The sequence below is a fragment of the Pipistrellus hanaki genome (genome assembly GCF_964339955.1).
Source record: "Pipistrellus hanaki genome assembly, chromosome: 8".
Taxonomy (NCBI): domain Eukaryota; kingdom Metazoa; phylum Chordata; class Mammalia; order Chiroptera; family Vespertilionidae; genus Pipistrellus; species Pipistrellus hanaki.
In genome coordinates, this window is record NC_140510.1 from 32,677,568 (window position 1) to 32,689,662 (window position 12,095).

Consider the following 12,095-nt stretch of genomic DNA (forward strand, 5'->3'; position numbering starts at 1 on the left):
TATAGCTTTTATTTATTAAGAGCAGTCATGTCTAGCTCACACACTATTTATTCCACTGATGCTACTCTGTTCTTAGAAATAGCTCTTGTGATCATTTTTTTTCTTCAGGATGAAATAAATTAGATGTGCATCTCATAACTTTTTAATTGTGTCTCTAATTTATCAGTAACCCTCCTAAAGCATAATCATTGACTTTATATTTATTTATTTACTGTTAGGCAAATCAGTAACTAAAAACTTTCATAGAATTTTGTCTTTAGTTGAGTACAAGTGTGGTTCTGCAGAAGTTTGCTTATGCAGGTACAAATACCCACTAACCACTCCAGGTTTAGGATCACATTTGTCTAGGATTGTAAGAGGAAAGGAACTTTGCAGATAAAGAATAAGTCTAAATTCAAAAACATAGCATCTGTTTGACTATACAGAATTAGGCTTTGGGATTTATGTCTAATTATTCATCAAGCTTATCTCTGATGCCATGTCCTATTTTAGGACTGCATTACCTCTTACCTGGGTGACTTCAACATTCTCCTGTCATTTTTTTTTTCCTCTCCAGTATTATCTCCCTCAGATCTATTAGCCATGCAACTACCAGGTAGATTATTAAATAATTATAATCTAAAAATATATCTTTCCTAAGTAAGAGCCTCTGTGAATCATTAACTATGCGCCCATTAAGTGCAGAGATGAAGTCTAAACTTCTTGGGAGGACAGACATGTGTTTGGCTGCTTCTCCAACGTTATGTCTTGCTTCTTAGCTCTACCTCGTGCCATATTTTCTAGTAACACCCATCATGCCTTCCTCTTTCTCATCTTTGTACCTTGCTCCTCTGCTTGCCTTTACTGCATCCTTTTGTTACCCTCTTTTTAATAACCAATTGATTTGCCTATCATTTTGGTACCCAATTTTGTTATGAATCTGTTTATTAAAAATCACCCCAGTACACTGTTTGTTTCATAAGGCTGAGATCTTGCCTTATTTTCTGAGGCTCATTTTCCTCATCAAAAAAAATGAGAGTGACACATTACTTGTAGGAAGATTAAGGTAATACATGTGCCTGGAGAATAGGCAGTGCTCATTAAGTGTTAGTTTATTGTGATTCCTGTTGTTATTACAATTATCAAAACTAGTTGTAGTTTGTTTGCCATATTGTTGACATCTTGTAGGCACTCAGTATATATGTGCAGACTGAATAACGAACAGGTGATCAACTGCACTGATGAGCCCAGGAATAAGAAATAGGAAGAGAACTGAATTGAACTATGAAGGACAAAACTTGAAAAAGAAAGCTTGAGGCCAGAAATTTTCAACTGAAACCAGCAATGCTTCCTTCCTGAACTGAACCTGATCACTCAATTTGACTGTCCCCTGAGGAGTCATTTTTCATACAGTCATTATAAGTTCCTAAGAGACCTTAGTAAGTATCAGGACTGAGAGAGCATACTTAGTGCTAAAATAGAATTTTCAATTACCCTCTGCAGTAGTATCCTAATTTATTTCCTACAGTTTTTTTTTTATTTTATTATTAATTCGTATCTTTTCTACTTAAACAATAGATGGCTAGAACATTTTTTTTTTGAGTGACCAGATTGTTAGCCAAAATCTCCTTTATATTTTCTGTATTATTTTATCAACACTGATCAAGTCTCTTCCAAGTTGTCCTAATTTCACATCACAGAGTCAGAATCTTCATTGTGTTTGGGTATAACAACAAAAACTGCAAGAATTATGGCTTTGTAAAAGAAAAAGAAAAAAAGGAAAGAAAAAGGGTTTGTGGAAAATTCAGGGGAAAAAAATATCAACAAATGGGTGTGAAAGGTGTTTCCTACTAGATAAAATGAGGTTACTCACATCCTTAATAAAAGCCAATATAATTAAGTCTTAGGATACTTGGGGTTTTGTTTTCATGGTTGCTGTGACCTATTTTTAGGTCACAAATCTCAGTCGAGAATTTAAAGAAAGCTAAGATTTATTTTTTTCTCCCCCCAAAATGCAAGTAAATATAAACTTTTTCCATTTAATTTTAGGGAATAGGACCCAAAGGATGCACCTTAGGTTAATAACTTCTGACAAATTCTATAAATTAGGATTCATGATACTAAACTATACTCAGTTTTCTCTATCTCCTGCGAAATATTTTTTTCTTTTAAGCTCTAACACTTTTGTTACTGCTTTAGCATTTGGTATCTGCTCCTATCATTTACATATGATCTACAGTTTTAATCTCTAAATTCTACTAGTAAATTTGTTTCCAGTAAAAAGTTAAAAAAAAAAAATCTAACCTTTCAAGAGTTGTCCTACATGCCCAGTATATTATTTGGGCATTACCTCAGAGAGATAATGGCATGTTTCTTGAATTTCAATCATGTGTGTCTATATATATCTAGTGACAAAATCAGTAATTTAAATTTCTTGTAGGGTGATTTTATATCAACCTTCCATTTAAGTTTTACACTAGACTAATACACATTCTTTCTGTATTCTCAATTTTTGTCATGTTCATGTAAAAACTGTAGATCATTGAAATACCTTGAATATTTGGATCATATATTTTTTACAATGTTCGTAGTGTTTTTCCCTTTTATTGGGTATTTCCCCCATATTTGTGAATTTTTAGTTATTGGGAAATGTCATCAACATTTAGTGATAAGTTATATATAAAATGCATTTTAAATTATACAAATGTATGAATATATGTATTTGTTGAACATATGTCCCCAGCAAATGGCTAGATGCTTGGAGTACAGAGATTGTTCTACCCTGTTTCCCTGAAAATAAGACAGTGTCTTATATTAATTTTTGCTCCCAAAGATGCGCTAGGTCTTATTTTCAGGGGATGTCTTATTTTTCCATGAAGAAGAATACGGTACACATTTATTGTTAAATGAAAATAAAGGAAATTTATTACATGTATATGGTACAGTAGTACGGTAGTTGTCAACACAAACCAGACAAACTGTGAATCCTACAGTATCAAGAATTTACTCATTTATTCAATGACAATCATGTCATCATCATCTGGAACATCATCATAACAATCCAATTCCTGAATTTCCTGGTGAATTTCTTGTGACTCCATTTCTTTCAGAATCAGTGGACCAAATCTCTCATGTTTAGCCTGCGGGGGGGCCTTATTTTCAGGGGGATGCCTTATATTTCACTCAGAAGGAAACCTGTAAGTAGGTCTGATTTTCGGAGGATGTCTTATTTTTGGGGAAACACGGTAGTTAGGACTCTGCCCCAGTGGGGCTTACAGTGTAGAAGACAGTTTGTAAACCATTAAGCCACAAAATGGATTTGCAATTATAACTTGTGATAAATGGAATAGAGGAAAAAGCAGGATGCTGTGATATAGAATAATCTGTGAAGAGGCCCACTTCTTTGAGAAATATATATTTTGGGTAATATAGTAAGGACAGTAGAATGACTAGCATCTGGCCACATGAAAATGGAGAACAAAATTTCCATCAAAAAGAAAAACATGCCTTATGCTGAAATTATCTTGGTATATTTAGGGAACTGAATGAAGGCCAGTGTGCTGACATATATAAACTATTGGTAGAGGCAAGTTTAATATCATGCAAGGTCTTGAGGGCCACATTAAGGAGTTTGTATTTCACTTAAGTGTAATGAGGGTTATTTAATGATTTCACACTGGGAAATGACATGATCATAATTTCATTTAAAAAGTATTGTTTTGAATAGTTTATAAATACAATGGATTGGAATTGGGCAAATATGGTGGCCGGGAAACCATTTTGGAGGCTGTTTTTCTAGTACTGCTAAAGAAAATATGATCATTTGATTAGAATCTATAGTGATGATAGACAGGAGAAAAGAGATTTAAGATATATTTAGGGAATAGAGTTTACTGATTGAAGGTTGTGGGGGGGCAGTATTAGAAATGACTCCTAGGTTTCTAGTTTAAAAAACTTAATGGGTGTGGGTATCATTTAGAGAGATGCTGGGAACTAGAAGAGTGGCAGGACTGGTAGTTCCATTTTGGATATGTTAATTTGAGATGTCTGTGAGACATTCTAGGGATACACCAAGTTGACAGCCCAGAGAAGAGAATAAGGCTTGATACAGAAAGGTCTGGCTCATCAGTATCTAAATGGTGTTTAAAGCCACGATCCTCAGAATTAGCATTTTAGCCTTCTCCAGATCTTGAAATCAAAGGACTGAGCCAATAATTAAAGATTTCCCTGGTTGAAAGAAGAAGAATGGTCACATTTGTTATAAATGTAAGGTGACCAGACATTCTGCTTTTGGCGGAACAGTCCCGATTTTTAACAATTTGTCCCACGTCCCGCGGCGTTTTTAAAAAGTCCCGATTTTTGGAAAGAATGCACGACAAGCTAGGAAACAGCGGGAGAACAGGAAGGGAATATAATTTTCAGCAGCCATGTGACTATTTAGCCAGGATATGAGTTTTATATTATTTTTTGTTAATTTTATAATGTTAAACTTTAATAATAACAAATAATTGTTGAGAACTGATTATCAAGAACTGCTTATCAAAGTTCACAACGACGAAAACACTTTGTAACTGTCTCTCAGAAGATACGCACCGTACTGCGTGCTAGTAAGCTAGTTAAACAAGTGATGCTATAACAAATCAGCTATTCAGACAGTACTCGTATTATTTATATTTTATAGTGGCGGCTAAAAGTCTAAGGAGGCCTTGAAAGTGACACTTACGACTTACGTTACAATTAAGTGTTGAGACTTTGAAAGCCATTTTATGTGTGAAATATAATTTAACAAATTCTTGTGAAAAATTTCATGACCTTTTAAACAATGACAGCAATCTACTAAAAAAAAATTCACTCAAATGAGAAATATGCCAAAGAATAAAATAATACTATACACAATTTTTACTTATTTATTATATTTGTAAATTGTACTTATGTTGAAATTTTAAAAAAATATATTACAATACTATTTTTGTGTTCTTTGAAAATTTTTGTTGCTCCATATAGATCAAATTTTTAATCAAGAAAACCTCCCCTTCTCCCCTCCGTCAATGGTGTCCCACTTGACCAATGTTAAAATCTGGTCATCTTATATAAAGGTGAAAAGTATGGACTTAAGTGTAAAGACAAATAGTCCTCTTTATGTTGAGGTGGAGTCAAATGGCTTTGAGTTTGAAAATAAATGTTGTATACAGGATTAGCAGAGAGCAGATTATAGATATACATTTTTAATCTATTCATGAAGTCAGATTCAAATTAATGAGACATATCTAACAGAAATTACATTAGAATATAAAGAACAATATTGGGTATGATACGGGGAATGAAGTATCTGAGTGGTTATGAAGAATGAAGAGGAGAGGAAGGGGAGAATTTTGCTTAGTAATAGGGGAAAAGAAGGGAGAGTAGACACAAAGCAGAAAGTGCGAATTTGGATGTTGCTATATACCAATAGGAGACGGTGGGTCTGACACTGACTCTGGATATATAGTGTCAGAATTGAATTAAATTGTAAAATACCTGCTGTGTCCAAAAATTGCTTGATATGTAAAAAACTACCCTACATTTAGTGAGCAGAAGTGACAAAAGTGAAGTTAGAGTTTTGAGAGCAGAGGAGAGTGGAGGCGTGTTTTTCCTTTATAATTTGATATTCCAGACCAAATCCACAGTATGTTATCATTATGAACTGTGGCAGCTGAAACTATGACTGAAGGGTTTCGTTCTTACAGACTAAAACCCTTTTGATATTGCATAATGGAACATTGAGGAGCCACTTTCCCTATATATTTCCATGTCCATCATTTTCTAGATATGAAGATTGATTTGACTTTGTCTATTTTCATTCAATAAAATTTGAAAAATGAGGGTAACCCTTTTCTACATGAGGCTATCAAGCACTTGAAATATAACTAGACCTAATTGTGATGTTCTATATGTGTAAAATATTCAGATTTTTAAAAAAGTGAAAAAATATAGTGTAAAATACCTCAATAATTTTTATATTATATGTTGAAATGATATTTTGGATATATCAGATTAAATAAAATATTAAAACTAAAGAAAAGTTAGTGAAGTAGTAGTTGTTTTATAGATCCCGTTTTCTCCATGGGAAGCAAATTATTTGTTGTTTTTCTGATTATTGATATGATAAATTATAAATTTGCAATGAGAATGAATTATATATATATATATATATATATATATATATATATATATATATATAAAATACATTTTTATTTATTAAAATTAGGTTAAACCAAGGTGGTTCAATATATTATTACAGTAAGATTTCACTTTTCTTTGTTTTTGTTTTTTTTTTTTGACTGAGGGAATTGGTAAACCAAAGAGCACAGAATACAGTGCTGGACTGCAGAGTTGGGTTGGAGTCAGTAGGGAAGGGGAAGCAGATGAGCATGAAGGCACTGAGTCTCTGAACGTCAGAGAAAGCGGAAATAGTCTAAATGAAATCTTTGGCCACATTTATATTTTGCTCAGTGATAGATTGGACTGTGAGCATAAATCAAAGCCTGTCACCTTACCAGTGCTAGCTGGAAGCCCCAAACGAAGCTTATAATCCTGTTGGCATATGGTGCTACCTGAGTCTTATATGGCTGTGAAACTCTGTCTTGATTTACAGCATAAAAGAACACTGTGAAAATGAGAACTTGTTTAATCCTGTTCAATTTTCTTAAATGATGCATAGGAGAGATTTTACACTAGTGAAATATCTTTCTTGTATCCTAGTGTTACACCGGAGGTGCATATGGGGAAAATCCTGAAAAGAATGTGGTCGACTGTGACTACATAGCCTAGGGCAGTGGTCAGTGAACTCAGTAGTCAACAGAATCAAATATCAACAGTACAACAATTGAAATTTCTTTTGAGAGCCACATTTTTAAACTTAAACTTCTTCTAATGCCACTTCTTCGAAATAGGCTTGCCTAGGCCATGGTATTTTGTGGAAGAGGGGCCAGAGAGCCGCATCTGGCTCACGAGCCTCAGTTTGCTGACCATGGGCCTCGTGTATGAGGATGCCTACATCCTTTTCAATGTTATACTGTTAGGCATGGAGATTGGATATTTCCGCCTCTATTTTAGTATTATGTTCCTTTCTCATATAAGATATTGCTGGTTGGACAATGATAGCAAGAGTACTCAGTTTGACTTGGTTCTTGAGCATGAGACCCACTGAAAGCCCCTGGGATGAAGTTTACTGTGACTGTCAGGAAGAAAGGTAGGAGGGGATGAGATCAAAACCAACTGGTCTGTAGCCCTAGCCAGTTTGTCCAGTGGTTAGAATGTCAGCCCACACACCAAAGGGTCTTGGGTTTGATTCCCAGTCAAGGGTATGCACCTGGGTTGTAGATTCGATTCCTGGCCCCCGTAAGGGCATGTGCCAGAGGAAGCCCATCAATGTGTCTCTCTCACATCGATACGCCTTTTTTCATTTTTAATTCACAGTAATTTAATATAGGCAGGACTTTTAGAATAATCAATTTCCATAGATTGTTATCAATGTTATTTCTTATACTTATTAAGAAGAAAATGTCAAAATAACTTGTTCCCCCTTCTTTAAAATTCCCTATATAGTGGCAGCTATAACAAACACCTTCCATTTATTTTTATTTCTCTGTTTTTAAAATTATGTTATTCAAGTTGCTTCTGTCTTCCTAAAGAACTTACATTTTATATTATTTAGGGTAAAAAAAAAAAAACTAAAAAAAACACACACACACCACACAACCTTATTATTTGCTTTATCTCTCATGAAATCCTTAAAGAACATGACAAATAACAAATAAAATTTAAACTTCAGTTTCTAGTGATGAAATTCTCACTGTTTAGTACATAACTCACATTTAACTTCTCATTCTGAAAGATAAGTTTGAGCAAAGTACTGTTTCTGGAGGGGATTACATCTGGCCCTACATTTAGAAACCAGTCTCAGATGTTTGAAGGGGAAACATAACTGCCTGATTGTATAAATTAGTGGGAAGAAGGGTTATCGACAACATTTTAAAATTTACATTTTAATTTTATGTATTATATGTTCTATTCTAATTTATATACTTCTTGATTTCAATGATAGTAAAAGATATTATACACATGTTCTAGCAATTGTTAGTCTCATGAATTTTATAAACCTTGCTGACTCTGATGCTTTTCCAATATATAAAAGCTTTAAAAATATCTATCAGAAAACTTCTTGCTGAGAAATTAGCATTCCAGTAATATGAGAAGTATGCAATGTTAAGAGTAAAATAACATTTATTTTTCATGTTTCTAAGAGAAATGTATGCTTGTGGCTCATAAAAGAGAAAAGCGACATTAACAGTACTTTAAAACTGTTTAGTAGCATTTAAAGTAAAAAGTTAAAAAAAAAAAGTAAATTAAAAAAACTCTTCTAAGACTTTTTCTAAAGGAACAGAATTTATGTGGATTTAATTTTAATATACAAAATTGCCAGAAAGAGATCCTAGCTGAGCAGTTGTAGTCTAGGAGGTATAACTTGCAACAAAAGTCCAGGAAGATCTACTAAAATAGAGACCATCCAACAAGGACACACAACACAGAGCCCTGAGGGCATTTTACATTAGATATGTGTTAGATATAAAATTTCAGGAAATTAAAAAAATGCAAATTTGGCAAAAGATTTGGACACTAAAAGGTCAAATGCATAGATGAGTGAACCCAAACAGAGAATACTCTGGAGACAGGCCAGTAAGCCAGAACTATCAGAATAGGGAAACTGAGACCAGATAGTTAAACAGCAGTGAGCAGCCATCTAGAAAATCTTATCTTCCCTAAACCAGGTACATTTAAGAGTAAGTGGTTTACACATCTCCTCCCTAATCAGAGAGGGTAAATAGTTTAAATCACCCTACTCAGAAACCCAATTAGTGCTATTTGCCAGCAACACCAATGACAGATGAAATTAAGAGAAGAAATCTCATTTTGATGCATCAACATAAAGCTGATGAATATTCTATTGAAATCCTCCCCTAAGACCTCCCCTAAGTGCCCAGCCTTTAAAACCCCTCAGAACAAAGGTTCTGCATGTGCTCTCCTTCCTAGGAGCCAGTTGGTGGCTCCCACCCTTTTCCCACAGGCATGCATTGCTAGACTTTATGGGACCCCATGAGGCTTCCAACCAGGGCAGCAATGGGCAGCAGCAGTTCATCCCAGGCAAACCCCCTGAACCTGTCCCCAAGCCCCCTTTTTAGTGAGCCAAAGTCTAGGCACATTTTCCCAGCTCATTCTTGTTTCACTGCCCTCAGCTTTAATAAATGTCCTCTAAAATTCATCTGGACTCGTATGGTGAAAATTTTCCTGCCCAAAATTAAGAACCCACATTCTACCTACTGGCCTTAGGCAGACCTGTTTAGGGCCAGGTCCCCTTTCCAGTACACCCTGACTTTCATCAGTGGAGTGAGTCTTCATAGTCAGCCTGGGACACTGACATTCCACCAGGATTATATTTACTCAGTTTACTCAGAGGCTTTGAACAGGTGATTCCCTAAATTTCCTACTATCAGCCATAAACAGAAATGTGACAGCAATCACTTTTGTTTCTTCAGTCTTCAGACTTTCCTCTCCTACTGACTCTTTTCTCAGCGTAAATGCCCCTAAATTATTTCTATCATACAACCAATCAGGTAAGCAAAGTTATATACAGGAAATATGCCCTCTCTTGACCTCAAACCCTCCTCCAGATGATGCACTATTTCTCACTTTTTCTGAACAAACTTCTAGAAAAAGCCATCACTGACTGTCTCTACTTGCATATCTCCAATTTATTACTCCATCCAGTGTAATCTGGTGCCTGTCCCCAGTTTGCAATTCCTCACATTGGGGTCACAAGGGGCCTCTGTGCTGAGAAATTCAGCAGAGACTCCCATCCTTCTGAAAGCGCCACTGACTATGCCTTCCTTGAAATCACATCATCTTAACTCTTAACTTATGTAAATTCTCTCAGCATTTTTTTCCCAAGGCTCCTCCATGAGTTCCTCTTTTACCTATCATATCCACGCTTGACACTCTTTTTCATCTCTAATTACAAATTTTGTGAACAATCAATTGTCTGCTGATGATTTCCCATTATCTGCTTAACATTTGACTAACTCCAGCGCTGCAAAATCAAACATTTTATCTTTTGATTTCCATATATTTTTAATCTATCAAAGTCAACACTTAACCTAAAATGATGAATAATCTCTCTTTTGCCTCTCTCATACCAGTTTCTCTGAAAGTATTGCTCATTTCTAATAGTGATTCTTGGAAACCTGGAGTCAGATTGTTCACCACTAGCATGACTCAAGTTCATTTTTATTATTTCAAATCATCTTACAAATAAGCTACTTCAGTTTCTGCATATAATGAACTTAAACCCCATCCACCCAGCTCTCCTCCCAATTGAGCTGTCTTCAGATGGCCATGGCTTTGGGAATTGGAGCTATCAAAGTGTCAACATAGCTCTGTGGTCTCTGGCCCTGAAGGTGTCATGTTCCCTGCTGAGGCAGAAGAATGCCACTCCCCACCTGGAAAGTGAGAATTCCTAGCAGAGTCTGTGGTTTGCTGAGAACTTAGAGCTAAAACCTTCAGTCTGTGTGCATAATGACTTCTAGATGCCCACACACTGAGACAAGAAGACCCTTGGCAAGCTAATTTCTGACAATTGAGGAATGAGGAAATGTCTCACTTACAGCATACTCAACCTTCAGGGCAGATCTGGGATGGTGAGACTTGAAACTTAAACTAATTTGGTGTTTTCTTTAAGAAAAATAATAAAAATTGATTATAAAATTAGATACAGATGCTTAAGCTTCTTTGTAGTACATCTGCCTCTGTCCACTTCATTAACTTTCTGAGTCATGTAGACTCAACAGTTCCTCCAAAGTTTCCATACGTTCCAAGAATAAATGTTATAAATCAGCCATAAATGAAAATTTTGAATGTATAGTTAAAAGAAAAACTTGAGATAATTTGTAGTGATTACAAAGTAGAATAAGAAATCTAAAGAAATTATTAGGCTTAGTAAGAATCTTGGAGCTCAAAAAACTGAAGAGAAATTAGTTACTTGATGATTTATCAAAGAAACAAATTATCTACTTTCCAGTACTTATTCTCTAAATTACTCAAAAATAATTTCTTCCAGATATCAAACTCTTAAATTAGTTTTAGTTCATTTCTTTATCTCAGGTCATAAAATTATATATGTGAATATATATATATATATATATATATATATATATATATATATATGTGTGTGTGTGTGTGTGTGTGTGTGTGTGTGTGTGTGTGTGTGTGTTAATGACAATAATAAAGCAAGTTCTAATATAAGTAGTCAAGACTGAATCAGTCTCGTCACTATGTTCAAAACTAGTGCTTTTTTTATATTAGGATTCTTATGAAAATTAACTCTTTGACTTAGTATTTCACCTAACTGAACTATTTTGTTTTGCACGTAGGTACTTCGTTTGACAGTTGGCTTGAGTTTGACTTTGTTTTCTAACATTGGAATCCATAATGTACCATTCGAGGTCTCAGAGAGGGCCGACCTTAGTATGTAACAATATGATAATCACAGCTGCAGTCATTTCTCCTTGGAGAATGAGAAGCCATTTTATGTGTGGTTTTTAGTAACAGATTCCAGTGATAACTCATTTCTTCCTGCAGCATGTGGAAAAAGGACTTACACTTCAGACACTAACTCTATTCACTACTTTTGAAACCTTTCTTCTGACATGGAAACATTCTCTTTAAGAACAGGAAGATCAACATGAAAATGAAGTTAGTTCTTGTTCTGGCTAAAAACATCTCTTGTTTTTCTTATTATAGAAAGTCCTTTGTTATGCTTTCTCATTAGTGTTTGAAGTAGACCACTCAGTGTCTTTCCTCTTTTCTAAGAGGCTACATTACTGTAGTTCTCCAAGAGTGCCTCTCCCCAGTGTTTCTCCATAATAGTTTGCATTTCCTGTATAGTCGTCTCAATTCAAGCAGTGTTTGTTGTATTGAGAAACATTTAAAATACCATGTGTGACTTCTTTTTTTAGTACCTCAGAAGCATTACTATTTTAATCCTTTTTCTTCATTATTCTCTATATACATTTGATCTATTC

The 12,095-nt window shown here is 34.8% G+C and overlaps 1 protein-coding gene across 5 annotated transcripts in view; it reads left to right on the top strand.

Moving 5' to 3' along the window:
- GALNT13 (polypeptide N-acetylgalactosaminyltransferase 13) overlaps positions 1-12,095 on the top strand; it is a 445,911-nt gene that overhangs the window by 236,062 nt on the left and 197,754 nt on the right. The gene's annotated exons all lie outside the window — the stretch shown is intronic.